The sequence below is a fragment of the Electrophorus electricus genome, chromosome 4 (assembly GCF_013358815.1).
Source record: "Electrophorus electricus isolate fEleEle1 chromosome 4, fEleEle1.pri, whole genome shotgun sequence".
Lineage (NCBI taxonomy): Eukaryota > Metazoa > Chordata > Actinopteri > Gymnotiformes > Gymnotidae > Electrophorus > Electrophorus electricus.
The window spans coordinates 12,588,563-12,594,235 of record NC_049538.1 but is presented as its reverse complement, the minus strand read 5'-3'; the positions used below and the strand labels follow the sequence as shown (position 1 = coordinate 12,594,235).

The 5,673-nt window shown below is 44.1% G+C and overlaps 1 protein-coding gene across 1 annotated transcript in view; it reads left to right on the top strand.

The window, feature by feature from the left end:
- clmpb (CXADR like membrane protein b) overlaps positions 1 to 3,481 on the top strand; it is a 65,866-nt gene extending 62,385 nt beyond the window's left edge. The window contains exon 7 of the mRNA XM_027031386.2: positions 1 to 3,481. This exon is cut by the window's left edge and continues 593 nt beyond it. The gene's annotated coding sequence lies outside the window, so the exon portion shown is untranslated.
- Positions 3,482 to 5,673: the final 2,192 nt, after the last annotated feature.

Genomic DNA, 5,673 nt, shown 5'->3' with positions numbered 1-5,673 from the left:
AAGGAGAACATTTCCGCTTGCATTCCTCGTTCCTCAAAATCACCCCCTTCTCACGGAGTGTCTGTCTCTCTGACTCCAACAGTGTCCTTTTTTTCAGTTTTTATCTGCCTCTGCCTTTTTTTTCTGACTTTGAACCCATTGTAGGCACAATGACTGAAAAGATGGAAAGATTTCCCCCTAAGTGGAAATGTATTCATCTGTCAGAAGTGAACAGTCTAAAAAAGAAATGGACGATCCAAAAGCCAGGACGATCTGAACTTCCAAAATAAGGAGAACTGAGAGAGTAGTGAACGGACCGGTGAAGACCCACCCCACGTACAGGGTCTTCTGTTACCTGACGTAGACCCACCGCCCCTCACAGCGAGTGGTGACAGGACACAGCCACTCTGAGCCAATCAAAGCGGCCTGTTTGCACCTCCAGTGGGTCTCTTTTCCCAGAATGGAGCTCAAGTCACCATGGCTCCACTGAAAATTCCAAATGGCGATCCATTAACCAAGGCGACAGATACATTTGAGAGGAATTTTCTGTGACCGCAAATACCATCCAGCGCACAGAGATATATTAATGAGCGGGACTAGACTGGGATGCAGTATTGGCTGTCCATCCAGCAACCGCACATTTACGTGTTAATGCTCAGCTCTGCAATCATATACAACACTGTGTGACAACTGCTCTTCAACATTACATATACTCACCTGTTCTAAGTCTGTACACATATACAATGTGGAAGTATTTGGCGAGGAGTTTTGTGTGGGCAGATCTCTCTGGCTGACCATTGACTGTGGTACTGCTCACAGCTGCCCTGAGCTCATACTCATCTACACTCCTTTGGGTCACTTTGCTTTATTTATATTATTTACAATATTACTGAAACCAAAATCTGGGTGGAATACTATGAATGTTTTTAGCCATTGTTTTTCTGTTTCCTTCTACGAATACCCGATGGTACTCTGATTATGTCTGAGGTACAAATGACTGCACATTATCTCACACTGATGTGGATAAGTAGTTGCAATGACAACAACTAAACTGTGTGTGTGTGTGTGTGTGTGTGTGTGTGTGTGTGAGCGCACACGAGAATGTGCCCATCAGGTGTGCACCGGCGTGCACCAAGGTTCTCCTCTAGGTCCCCTAATGATAGGGCTTTATTCAGAAGCCCATGTTTACCGCCACCACAACGGGCACGGTGCACTGGCCAGATCCAGAGCAGACACGTAGCCTGTTATGTGTGCCTTGGCAGTCCCTGTCTTCTTTTCTTTCTACTTTCTTTGGTTCTTTCTTTCTCAACAGTACGCCAAATGATGGACTAGAAGGACAGTAAGATGCAGCCCCCTCCAGCCACACCAACCGTGTACAGTACCTGTTGTAGTCGTTAGCGCTGTTTTATATTGTACATACAGATAGATATACACACAGTATCCTTTGCGTGATTGGATGGTGGCCGTGATAAAAGGCCATCAACTCTGTAGATGAACACTAAAGCATTTTTAATGAGTGTTAAGAGATTGGTGTATTCTGGGAGCTGAATGAACTAGCCTCCCGTCTTAAATAGCCACAGCTCTCTGAGTTCCTGTAATATAATATAACCCCTATCGACCGTTTATCTACAGAAATGTAAACCCAGCTGGACAGGATATATAGTGTCCCCTGCCCCTCAGAGTCCATGTTTTTTTGGTATGCCTTTTTGGAAGCAGCCCCACTCAACCTTTCATCTTTGACTGTGTGTGTGTGTGTGTGTGTGTGTGTGTGTGTGTGTGTAAGGTCCACCTGTTCATCATTCCAGTATGGCTGCAACTGTGATGGTGTAATACAGCACCTTCCTGTGCTAAACTTGATTTAACTGCTTCTGTAACCTTTCTCCATAATTAAACAACATACACATACTCTCTCTCTTTCTCTCTCTCTCTCATACACACACTCACACACACACACACACTCTTTGTCTCTTTTTTCTCTACACATATACATCCATGGACACACTCAGTCCACTCCAATCTAAGTACTTGCAAGGTGGTGTTTCTGAGTGTGGTGTCATCAGTAAGTGATGGATGTGCTGTCAGCAGGGTGGAGGATGAGGGATGGGGTTGACCTAGTAGCCAACCACAGGCTGTGTGTGTCTAACCCCAGAAAACCTCTCTACCACACATCCACCCAAGAAAGTACCCCAAAACTACAGTAGACTGTGTGTGTGTGTGTGTGTGTGTGTGTGTGTGTGTGTGTGTGTGTGTGTGAGCGTGCGTGTGCGTGCTCTACCACCAGACCCGGGGAATGGGAGCGAATGAAAACGTCTTCCAGCTGATTAGCTCTCCCTCCTCTGGCTCTGCCTCTGTGGGTCTCAGGAGGCCTGTCGACCCATTTATAAACCACCCCGGCGGGCGACACCCAGCCACCCTGTTCTCTGACTCGGGGGCGTCTTCGGATGCCGTCAGTTGTCAGTCCAGCTCAACGAGACAGCTTAAAGTGGCTTTAAATCCACAGTTTCCACACAATGGCACCGGAGGGAACTGAAAAAAACACATATGTTGTGTCCAAATGCCAGCATCATTAAAGACACAGGCACTGGGGAGCTGGCTTGCAGAAGGAAAACCATGAGGTACGGCACTCACTGTGAAAACGTATGTGCCTCCTAATTGGCTGTGTAAGATTGATAGCCCGCCAGTGATGGTATGACAGAGCCGTTCTTCTCAACGCTGGTCCATAGGACCCAGCAGGCGGTCCACATTTTTGTCCAAGCCCAGCTCCCTGCACGCCAAAACACAGATAGAAGATAGTGTGTGATAGAGCAAACATATGGACCGGGTAACCTGGATAGAGAGGCACTATGGTAAAGGTGAGGAATAACAACTGTTGCGACCACTGCGTTCATACGGGTGAACATTTCGCTTTGGCGTCTCTGCCTGCGTCTGGCTCCGCCCACCAAACCTACAGAGTCATGCCATACAAAGCCAGGTGATGGACAAACCTACAGCAGAGTTGTCCGATCCTGTGCCTTCTTTTGAATCTCTTTGATTGCTTTTGTCTGGCTTGGTTGGGTTCATTGTGTGTGTGTGTGTGTGTGTGTGTGTGTGTGTGTGTGCGTGTGTGCGTGTGTGTGTGTGTCTTTACTGTAGTCTGATGTTCATTATGGTTTCCAATGCTGTGTTTTCCAATGTTTTTTGGACTTGTGCTCTTCTGTTTCTGAGACTGGAGATTTGGACCCTGTTTCTGTCAATGCCACAGGCCATTTGGATAGACTACTGAGAAGGCAGCTGTTGCACGAGCACAGAAACCAAAGGGGAATCCTCGACGTCTTTTTCTTCTGCTGCAGCTATCATGGAGCTTTTTTGTTTTGTTGTTTTTCTCAAAACCGGTACATTTTTTTTCCCCTGAAAGGAGATCCGTTTTGTAAATAGGCCCCTTACAAGTAAAAAAAATGTATATTTTTACGGATTCTGAGATATTACTACATCATTTGCAAATAAAATATTCAACAACAGGTTATCTGGCCTCATGTCATGTTTGATTCTGCACGTCTCATTCTGAAAGAAAGAAGAGTCATGCCATACAAAGCCAGGTGATGGACAAACTCAACACCTCCTACCCCTAAATAACATCACAAACTCAACACCTCTTACCCCTAAATGACATCACAAACTCAACACCTCCTACCCCTAAATGACATCACAAACTCAACACGTCCTACCCCTAAACGACTTCCCTTAAATGACATCACAAACTTGACACCTCCTACCCCTAAATGACATCACAAACACGACACCTCCTACCCCTAAATGACATCACAAACCAGACACCTCCAACCCCTAAATGACATCACAAACCAGACACCTCCAACCCCTAAATGACATCACAAACAATTTGGAATGAGATATGAAAATAAATATATAAATAATGCAAGACTACTCAGCCATTTTGTAATAAAAACAAAAAACAAAACAAAAAAACATTTATTTTCCATAATTTGATACAGTTATTATGTTGACACTGCTAAAATCATTTGTAAAACCATCTGGCAATGATAACATTTCCTCATGCCTGCTTCACGCTCACTTGCCTCAAATTACTTTCCCGATGCAACACAGCGCTGTCTTTCTGCTGTATTTGTAAGCACATGCCTTCAAATTGGTCTTCTTTTTACTGCAACATTGCACCAAGGAAATCATTTCTTTCAAGCCACACCCCACAGCAAACACCCCAACCTGTATGGTATCATAAAAGAAAATTGATTGTTGTGATATGAAACAAAATATATCGCTATTGGAAACCAACCGGGCCAGATGGTGGTGCAGAACAAATTTGGAAAGTCTTCTGCTAGAATAAGAGAGGAGGTAATTAGGCTACGTTTAAGTTTGGTTTAGGAGTGGCTTTTTGGGCAAAGGAATGTTTTCTACCTTTGTTGTTTCTGAATGCTCTGTTGTCACAGCCAGTACCGACAAACCCTGGCAACAAAGCAGGAACTTTAGTTTAAGAGCTGAACATTCTGGCTCCTTGAAGTAGAAGAAAAAAATATGAAAATTATAGAATCAACAAAAACAAAACGATGATTACTTTGTTGTGGTTGTGATGACTGCCTGAATTCTTTGATGCATGGACTGCACTAATGAACAGTGATATCACACACCAAGCTGGGTCCGGTCTTCTCCAATAGCAGCCGACAGATCAGCTTTGCAAGCTGGAGTCATGGAATGCGTCAATCCAATTCTGCCATGATTTCTCAATCGGATCGGGTTTCTGTTTGCTAGACGTTACTGAGCTGATATGTCTTTCCTACAGAAAACTTTTAACACTCTGCTCCGTGGCAAGATGGACTATCATCTTGAAAATGGCCATCGCAATATTTTCTATTGATGAGATGAGAATGAGAAAAGTATCCAAGGTTTCAAAGTGCATCTGTGAAAGCAGCCATGAGTGGAAGAATCTGACTACGTTTCTCAGACGTTCATCTTTATGTGCTTCATTAGAACAGTGCCAGATGGAAGGTCCAGCATCATCTCCGTAGCCAGTGCAGGTTCAGGATTCTTTGCTTTCATCCAGTCATCCACACTCCATGACTTAGTGCTTAGGTGTCAGTGCTGGTATTGGTTTGGGTTTTGGATAGATATAGCCTATTTCATTCAGTCAGTTTCTTACAGTTCTGTGACTAACATTGAATTTTTTTGATTTGCTGTGCTTTTTTATTTTTACAGCATATAGCTTTGATTCTTCCATCCTGATACTTTGACATATGGCGTGTCCATACGTTCTTTTATTGCAATCTCATTTTGGCCAGACTTGCACTAGATTTTAGGCACAGCTGACTGGGAACAGCCAACATCTTTTGTAATAGTCTGTGTTGGATTTCCTTCTTGGAAGAGTTTTATCATTTGTTCCATTGTTTCAGTTGACACCATGCTTTCTTTAGATGAGTCCACCAGTTCGCTAATGTCTACAAGCTCTCCGTTACAGTACTGCAGTTACAGAGCGCAGCCACATGAGAAAAACTGTAACGGCACACGTGTTTGCATTTTAGGCTTGTTTTAGAAATGCAAATTACAAGGGGATTCTGTCATTTATCCACAACATTGCGTGATCATTGCGTGACCATTGAGTGACCATTGCGTGACCATTGCGTGACCATTGCGTGACCATTGAGTGACCATTGCGTGACCATTGAGTGACCATTGCGTGACCATTGC